General features: G+C 42.5%; 1 protein-coding gene across 1 annotated transcript in view; it reads left to right on the forward strand.

Moving 5' to 3' along the window:
- Positions 1 to 10,223, forward strand: part of cnga2a (cyclic nucleotide gated channel subunit alpha 2a) — a 165,489-nt gene that overhangs the window by 92,307 nt on the left and 62,959 nt on the right. The gene's annotated exons all lie outside the window — the stretch shown is intronic.

Genomic DNA, 10,223 nt, shown 5'->3' on the forward strand with positions numbered 1-10,223 from the left:
AGCTATGAGCCAAACTCCAAGGGACAAGTGGAGGAACTATGACGTCACTATGAGCGAATCGGCTACTAGCATAAAACTGGTTCCCTCGATAAAATCCCTATAGGATTTTCCCATAGACTTATCGAAGATTGCAAATAATAAGCTCTGTGTTCAAACACAGTTCATTACACTTACACGTTTTGTCCAGCCGGATAATCCTCACATGAAAATTCAACTTTGAGCACTTTTGGATCTTAAATGGAAACGCAAGAATTGAAAAGCTAACATTAGGCTATAAACGGACTACACTGCCCTCGGGGCGCTTGTCTGTGACGTCAGCACCACCCTGCAACAGACAACTTTTCTTGCTTATTTTTAGAAATATGGTCCATGACAAAGAGTTAATCTCTCTGATTATTATATTATAATGCACGCTATTTATTACAAATAAATACATAAATACACATAGACCTACGTGCCTTTTGGATCGTTTTTACGTGGGAAATACATGTTTTGCTTTACGGTTGTTGTAAATGTTTTAAAACTATATATAAATGTGCCTACATAATATTATCATAAGACATATTTATATAAGTGTATCGCTCGCGTGCACACAGCCTGCTTACCTTAACAAACGACAGAAATTAGGCGTGAGGGACAAGTCTATCAAATGCCTGCAAGTTCCATCATGGACACAGAGCAACATTCAGTATTCTTTTTATGTCACGAGGTAAAGCAAAAAGCAGCCCATACAGTCACATCTGCTATACATTGTATGGAGGAGTGTAAATATTGCAGTTATGATGGAGTTAAATGTGTACAGGTGAAGAAAAAAAACGACCAAAAAAAATCACTTGATCACGTTAAAACGACAGTTAATATGCAGGTGTTTTTACACATTTATTCAAACATTTGCATTACTGAGAGCAGGAAAGAGACAGGCTGCACTGGTAAAAAATATCTTTATAATATCGTTTAATTAAAATAAATGATAAACAAATTAATCTGTCTTGACTGCCTTTACAAGTGAAGGCATTATCTACACACGATATGAAATCCCAATTAGAAAAACACTACAAACTATAAAATACTATTCATGAAAATACCTAAACAGACAAATCCAAATGCCCAACACAAGCGAGCTGCGCTCCTGACCAGTTCAGCTTGATGACGTATAATGCCTCCGACACCGCCTGTAGTCCAGTTTAGCAACTTGATAGCAACCGTCTTTTTAAAGAAACATAACCGATTTTAAAAAATCAAGAGTGTGATGTAACTGATGTGGTTTATGTCGTAGAACAAAATGTGAAATTATATTGAGTTTGTGTTAGCCACGAACCTTATTTAAGCGATTTTACTGAAATCCCATTAAAAAAACCCATTGACTTTGGGACGAGGGAACCGGAACTGCTAAAACGCTAACTCGCTTCCGGGGTTTTGCATTCAAATTGACGTCATAGTTCCTCCACTCTACTGGAACTTCAGGACAATGACTGGACATCACAGTTGTGTAAACAGCATATGTGTCGATCTGCATTACTGAATAGCAACACAGGCACAGGTTACTGCATCTTTTTTGTATATTTTTAACTGACTGTCACACATTCTCAGCATTTGCTTTTAGTTGAATTTAAAGTCTTCATGCAGCAAGCTAAACTCGTTACTTATTTCTTAAAGGAAGATTTATAATTACTCTCATGTTGTGTAGCATGCAAAAGAAAATATTTTAATTTTAATATTCAGAAAGTTTTTTTTTCCGCTTTAGACCCAGGCCTTTGCAGAAATGTAAAAATTTCAAAATTTATAATGGGTTTAAAATTTATTTTGGACAAATTAATTTTTAATTTTTTTTTTTAAACAACCAAATCAAGTCCAGTTGTAATAACATTTTGTTAAAGGTTGGACTGTTGTGACCACAACATTACCTAACTAATAAATTTGCCATTTCATATGCGTAATTGCATATCAATAAACATCAAACAGCCTACTATTGATCACAATGTGCTCCATCTTTTAATAATACTATGAAACATGTTTAATTTGTTCAAAAAATAAACTAAAGTCTTCATTAAACTCTTTATCAGTTAATAAACATTATTTTAACATTACACTTTCAGACCTGGAGCCAGCTTATTGAAAGGAGGGGTTATTTGTTTTCTGAAAGTATTTATTCTGTTTAATTAAGGTATAAAGATTAGATTTTATTGACATATTAAGAACTAATTTTTGCTGGATTATCTTGTTGGATAGTTATTCTAAATACACTTTTTGATGTACCAAAAATATTTCCTACTATTTTGTCAAATTGCTTTATTTACACATGTGCATTTAAACTTTAAGTTTTAGAAATAATAAAAATACTTTGAATTAGAAATTAGAATTTTAAATTCTTAGAATAAAGAAATAAAGAGTTCAGATGCCAAAACCTCTAAATGCCATGCAAAATGAGCATTTTTCTCAGCCTCGTATATTTATGTTCAGTTATTTCAATTTAAAGGCAATGGAATCTATAAAAGAAAATCACTATAAAAGAAAAAAAAGTGAGTCCACACACAGGACTTGGAGAAAAATGCCAATTTTATAAGAAAATATTAATTGTCATTTAGAGGTTTTTGCATCTAAACTCTTCAAATATGAAAATATACTTATTTTTAAAGTACAATTTTTTAATCATGAAAACTGAAGCCTACTGGCAAATAACAAACTGGCCAGCACATTAAACCTTCGTCAGTAGGAATTTGTTCATTTGAATAAGATAAATTCAATCATAATATTAATAATCCAACTTTTGGTCTTTCAAACCTGTAACACGTGGAGTGACACAGACAACTGAAGTGAGGATCCACGTGCAGGTTTACTGGGTAGTCAGGTCAACACAGGTGCAAACAGATATATAAAAGGCAAATCCAGAATCGTAATCACAATAACAGGCGAGAGGTCGGAAGGCAGTCGGCAGACAGGGACTAACAGACAAACTTGGCAAAGGTCAAAACAAGGAGAAACAAGACTGAGGAAACCGCGTTGAATTGTCACTTTACAGGTAAACAAGACTCGGCAAGGAAGTGAGTGTGTGTGCTGCTAAAGTATTGTGTGTAATCAGTCCAGAAGCAGCATCAGCTGTGGGAGTCTAATCAGTGGAGACTTGGAGCAGGTGTGTGTGTGTGTGTGTGTGTGGTATGACTGAATATGTAGTCTATAAGTTGTAGTCCATGTGAATGTGAGATCCAGCGATCTTAGGAGTATGATCGCTGGTGATCGTGACAACACCTGAACCCCCTCAGCTATGCGCCTGACTATTTAATTTAACTTAATAAATTTTATGAAGGGAGGAATAATTAATAATACATTTTAATAGCAGTTAAATAATTATTAGCAATATATAAAATATATAATATATATATATATATATATATATATATATATATATATATATATATATATATATATATATAAACAATATTCATTCTTGCCGGGGGTGTGGGGGATTGTATTTACTCGTCCCCAGTGCCCACCAATGTCAAGTGCAAACCTACGCCCTTGGTTTTATATTTATATATATATATATATATATATATATATATATATATATATATATATATATATATATATATATATATATATATCTTGCACATATTTCATCTAATGTTAGTCCATCGAGAGTATTCATCAATATCACTGACTAGACAGAGTTTAAGAAAATGTGGATGGTAATACACATGTTATTATACAGTTACAGTTAAGTTACCTTGAAGAAGACCTGTTGCTCGCTCTGGTCACCGAAGGGAGTCCAGTCCAATCACGCAAAAACGTAATTTATATCATGAGATGGACTGTAAAATCATATATATTTATATTAAATGATAGCTGATAGGCATTTTTGAACATCCCAACTAATACTGTATTATTACTTAACACGCATATGTAAAATGTGTATATGTTGGCAAATGCACTACTTAATAAATGTATCTTCCACGCATTCCTTCCACATAAAAATATAATTTATATAGACACATGCTATAGTGCTTTACTGTAGTAAAGTGTATTATACCATTAATGTTACAGTATTTTTATTAAGCGCTACAGCTGGGAAATATTTTAGCTGTATAAATAAAATAAAAATCAACCATTTTTTTTCATTCATTCATTCATTTTCTTTTCGGCTTAGTCCCTTTATTAATCCGGGGTTGCCACAGCGGAATGAACAGCCAATTTATCTAGCAGGTTTTTACGCAGCGGATGCCCTTCCAGCCGCAACCCATCTCTGGGAAACATCCACAAACAGTCATTCACACATACACTCATACACTACGGACAATTTAGCCTGCCAAATTCACCTGTACCGCATGTCTTTGGACTGTGGGGGAAATCGGAGCACCCGGAGGAAACCCACGCGAACGCCACACATAAGAGCTAACAGAGCCAAGGCTCGAACCAGTGACCCAGTGACCTTCTTGCTGTGAGGCGACAGCACTACCTACTGCGCCATAGTGTCGCAACCATTTATTTCCTTATTGCAAAATAAACAGACATAGAAACTGTATGACTCATTAAATGATTACTAAATAACTGTTTATATTCCTTTATTGCAGAAAGGGAAACAATAAATGTATAAAAAAAACTTTCAAAAAAAATATTTATAATTATAATTTATAATATTTATATTTATAATAATTTATAAAAAGTTAAAATCTACTATTGTCACATTAAATGCTAATATGTTTCCAAATCCGTCACAATTCCAGAAAATACTTCAACACACATCAGGTGGTGATTGATGAGTTTAGTGAATAAATGTCTATGGTCAGTCAGTGCAGATGTTGATGTCTAAGAAGACAATGCAGATGTGGACGCCTGTGGAATCAGTGTAGATGTTGATTCGTTGATTGGCCAGGCTCTTCCAGCAGTATCACGCAACGAGCACCTTCACCTGAGTTCTAATTACGCATAGCTGCACCCAATCACTCTAGCACACTATAAAAGCACACACCTCACTTTACTCATTGTCCGGTCTCGTTCTTACGAAGCGGACTCTGAGTGATACACCTCCTGGTTATCACTCCCCTTTGATCTCAGCATTTTGTACTTACCATTACTCTGTTTCCTTCCAGTCTGTCCAGTGTTCCCGGTGTCCTGTCAACGTTGTGTGTATCGTCAGTCTGTCTTCCCCGCAAGCCCTCTGGTGTGTGCATTCGGTCATCCTCAGTGTCTGTCATCCCACCTGCCACAAAGGATCATCAGTTCCACCGAACTCCATTTACATTTCATATATCATCCTTTACTGCTCAACTGTTGGAATAAACATCATTTATACTTACTCGCCTTGTTTGTCCGTCTGCTTCCATAACAGAAGACTGGACCTTCAACTATCAACAGCATGAGCACTCACGATCCCCTTCAGGAGTTGGTGGACTCATTGAAGAGAGTGCTACTACCATCTGCTCCACTTCCCAAAGCACCACCAGCACCGAGCACTTCACTGTCCACCCACTTATCCAGTCCCATGGCTCGACCAGTGCCCTACTCTGGCGGGGCGGAGGAGTGCAATGGATTTCTCCTACAGTTTTCTCTGGTATTCACTATGCAACCCGAGTTATATCCCACAGATCGGTCCAAAATCGCATTCATCATCTCCCCTTTCTCTGGGCCGGCTCTTCGGTGGACTGAAACCATCTGGCAACAGTCTGGGCCGGTAAAAAATTCCATTCAGTCATTCACCAAGTATTTCAAGGAGGTTTTTGGTCGCGCGGATGCTGAAGTAGCAGCCAGAGAACAGTTATACCATCTCAAACAGGGAGCCATGTCCACTCAGGATTATGCTCTCCGATTCCGCAATCTGGCCGCTGCTAGCGGATGGAATAAGCGATCTCTCCTCACCACCTACCGGCTCAGACTGGAGCCCAGCCTCCGGTTACAGCTGGCCGCCCTCGACGACACGATGGGGTTGGAGAAGTTCATCCAACACTCTCTGCGCTGTTCCAATTGTCTGAGGGTCTACCAGCATGATCCTCCACCGGTATCCCAAGCACTCCTCCGTTCGCCAGAGCCAGCCGTCCCTCCAGAATCAGAACCAATGATCGTAGAATCTGGTAGACTCACGATCACTGAGCGACAGAGGAGGCTGACACGGGGTCTGTGCATGTACTGTGGTGCCGAAGGACATGGTGAGTGTTCAGTTCTCCCATTGAAAAGATGCATTCTCTCATTACCAATGTCCAGTTAACTACCCCTTCTGTCTCTGTTTCAGTCACGGCCCTCATCGACTCCAGGTCAGCTGGAAATTTCATCTTGTACGCCCTCTGTCGCCAACTCCAGCTTAACACCGAAGCCTCGACGCACGTCTCCCAGATTTAACCCATAACCAACGATATCCATTCCCAGGCACGTATCCATCGTAAATGCTTACCCCCTCAATCTCCAAGTAGGACTGCTCCACAAAGAGGAGATTCAGTTTCTGGTTCTGGAGGGTGCATCAATGGATGTCATCTTAGGGCGCCCGTGGTGGTGAAGCACGATCCCATCCTCTCTTGGGGCACAGGAGAAATAAAGAGATGGGGTGAAGAATGCAGATCCAGCTGTTTTCCCGACCTACCCTTACAAATTCAGAGACCCCTTACCGTCTACGTCACGTCTGTCGAAAGTCCAGTCGAGAAACGATCCTTTCAGATCCCGAAGATCTACTCCTCATACGAGGACGTATTTTGCCCCAAGAGAGCTTCCCAGCTACCTCCACATCGGCCATGGGACTGCGCCATATACCTGCTTCCAGATGCTCCTATGCCCAGAGGTAGGATCTACCCGTTGTCCCTTCCGGAAACAAAGGCCATGGAGGAGTACATTCAGGAGGCTCTGAGTCAGGGGTATATCCGCCCATCCACGTCACCCGCTGCCTCAAGTTTCTTCTTCGTGGCTAAGAAGGATGGAGGGCTGCGGCCATGTATCGACTACCGAATCCTAAATCAAGGTACCATCAAATTCCGCTATCCCCTTCCTCTCATCCCGGCGGCCCTGGAACAACTCAGATCCACCAAAATTTTCACCAAATTGGACCTCCGCAGCGCCTATAACCTGGTGAGAATACGTGAGGGGGACGAGTGGAAGACTGCGTTTGTGACCCCTACTGGACACTACGAGTACCTGGTCATGCCCTATGGTCTGGTTAACGCCCCCTCCGTATTCCAAAACTTCATCCATGAAGTCCTCCGGGAGTTCCTCCATCTCTTCGTCATAGTCTACATAGATGATATCCTGATTTACTCCCGGAGTGAGGCCGAACATCGCCACCACGTTGCGGAGGTCCTGAAGACCCTCAGGAAACACCATTTGTACCTCAAGGCTGAAAAATGCTCCTTCCACTTACCATCTGTTCAGTTCTTGGGGTACATCATCGATCAGAGAGGGGTTCGTATGGACGAGGGGAAGGTCACTTCCGTCATCTCCTGGCCAGAACCCAAAACCATCAAGAAACTCCAACGTTTCCTAGGATTTGCCAATTTCTATCGACGTTTCATCCATAATTACAGTCATCACCGCTCCGCTCACCAATCTACTAAAAAACAAACCCAAAACACTACCCTGGCCACCCGAAGCCGCCGCAGCCTTCCAAAACCTCAAAGAATCCTTCACTCAAGCTCCACTCCTGACTCATCCCGATCCTGACTTTCCTTTTGTGGTCGAAGTGGATGCATCGACCACCGGAGTGGGAGCCATCCTGTTCCAGTACCACGGTACTCCCTCATTACTCCATCCATATGCCTATTTCTCCCGGAAGCTCAGCCTGGCGGAAAGGAACTATGACATCGGAAATAGAGAACTTCTTGCCATCAAGCTCGCCCTGGAGGAGTGGCGACACTGGTTGGAGGGGGCCAAACATCCGTTCCAGGTGATCACAGATCATAAAAACCTGCAATACCTAAAAGATGCTAAAAGACTCTGTCCTCGTCAGGCCCGTTGGTCATTGTTCTTCTCCAGATTTCATTTCTCTATATCATATCGACCAGGATCAAAAAATATCCGAGCAGACGCACTTTCCAGAATTCACGATCAGCCTGAAACCATTGAGACCCCGGCCAAGATCCATCCCGATCAGATCACTATCTGTCCCATCAAATGGTCCGCTCTTACAGTAGTTGCCACTCCAGAGTCCAGAACCCCGCCGGGCTGTCCCCCCAATCGGCGCTTCATCCCTGAAAATCAACGAGTAGATCTCATTCATTCCAGCCATACATTTCTGGGCACAGGGTAACCCGGGGCCAACAACACCCTCTCGCTGCTATCCCAACGCTTTTGGTGGCCGAACATGGCGAGGGATGTGAGGAGATATATCCAAGGCTGCAGAGAATGCGCTATGTCGAAGAGTCCTCGCCATCTACCTGCTGGTAAACTCCATCCCTTGCTCATCCCGAACCGCCCCTGGTCACACCTAGGAGTTGACTTCATGACAGACCTCCCATTGTCTGAAGGTAACACCTGCATTCTAGTCATTGTAGATCGATTCTCAAAATTCTGTCGTTTGATTCCTTTGAAGGGTCTGCCCACAGCCCTAGAGACCGCCGAAAACCTGTTCAACCATGTCTTTCGAAATTTTGGGTTACCAGAAGATATAGTCTCGGACCGAGGACCCCAATTCATCTCCAGACTATGGAAAGCCTTCTTCAGACTCCTAGGTGTGACCGTAAGCCTCTCGTCTGGCTATCACCCCCAAACCAACGGCCAGACAGAGAGGACAATTCAGGAAGTGGGGCGGTTCCTCAGGACCTTCTGTCACGGTCACCAAAACTCCTGGAGCCAGTTTCTGGGCTGGGCGGAATACGCCCAGAATTCCCTGCGGCAACCTACCACCGGAATTACGCCATTCCAGTGCATCCTAGGAATCCAACCTCCACTCTTTCCCTGGGATGGCGCACCATCTGATGTCCCCGCAGTGGATTACTGGTTCCGGGGGAGCGAGAGAGTCTGGGATGATGCTCATCACCATCTCCAGAGGGCAGTACGCAGAACCAAGGAGGTATCCGATAAGAGGAGGATTCCAGGTCCCATCTATACTCCAGGGCAGAAGGTCTGGCTATCCACTAGAGATATCCGTTTGCGACTGCCCTCCCGAAAACTAAGTCCCAGATTTGTTGGTCTCTTCACCATCCTGGAACAGGTCAACCCCGTCACATATAAGTTACAGTTACCACCACAGTACAGAATCCACCCCACATTCCACGTGTCCCTTCTCAAACCCTTTCACGATCCTCTGATTCCCTCCACAGAGCCTGGCCATGAAGAGGAACCTCCTGCCCCACTGATGTTAAAAGAAGGGGCCATCTACCAAGTCAAGGACATCCTACGGTCCTGGCGTCGTGGTGGTCAGCTAGAATACCTCGTCGACTGGGAAGGATACGGTCCAGAAGAGAGGTCATGGGTCCCCAGATCCGATATATTAGATCCCACACTTATGGAAGAGTTCCACTCCAATCACCCAGGATTCCCAGCACCTCGAGGACGAGGTAGACCACCACGACGTCGGAGGTTTAGGCCCTCAGGAGCGGGCCCTGGGGAGGGGGGTAATGCCACGGATTGGCCAGGCTCTTCCACCAGTATCACGCAACGAGCACCTTCACCTGAGTTCTAATCATGCACAGCTGCACCCAATCACTCTAGCACACTATAAAAGCACACACCTCACTTCACTCATTGTCCGGTCTCGTTCCTACGAAGCGGACTCTGACTAATACACCTCCTGGTTATCACTCCCCTTTGATCTCAGCATTTTGTACTTACCATTACTGTTTCCTTCCAGTCTGTCCAGTGTTCCCGGTGTCCTGTCAACGTTGTGTGTATTGTCAGTCTGTCTTCCCCGCAAGCCCTCTGGTGTGTGCATTCGGTCATCCTCAGTGTCTGTCATCCCACCTGCCACAAAGGATCATCAGTTCCACCGAACTCCATTTACTTAGCATATATCATCCTTTACTGCTCAACTGTTGGAATAAACATCATTTATACTTACTCTCCTTGTTTGTCCGTCTGCTTCCATAACAGTAAGGATAAATTAAAGAAACAGATGAAAAATTTTTCTGATTCAAGTAATATTTGTATTCCACATATCTCTCGTGTCCGTGTATTGTTGTCTTTCGTTAACAACATTCAAATTACTTTACAACTGATTTATAACACTTCCTTTAAAGACCAATATATATTAATATTTGCAATAATACCTAAACAAATTATATAGTGCAGGTCACCTGCAAACTGTCCTGTTT

Source organism: Danio aesculapii, chromosome 14 (assembly GCF_903798145.1).
Source record: "Danio aesculapii chromosome 14, fDanAes4.1, whole genome shotgun sequence".
NCBI classification, from domain to species: Eukaryota; Metazoa; Chordata; class Actinopteri; order Cypriniformes; family Danionidae; genus Danio; species Danio aesculapii.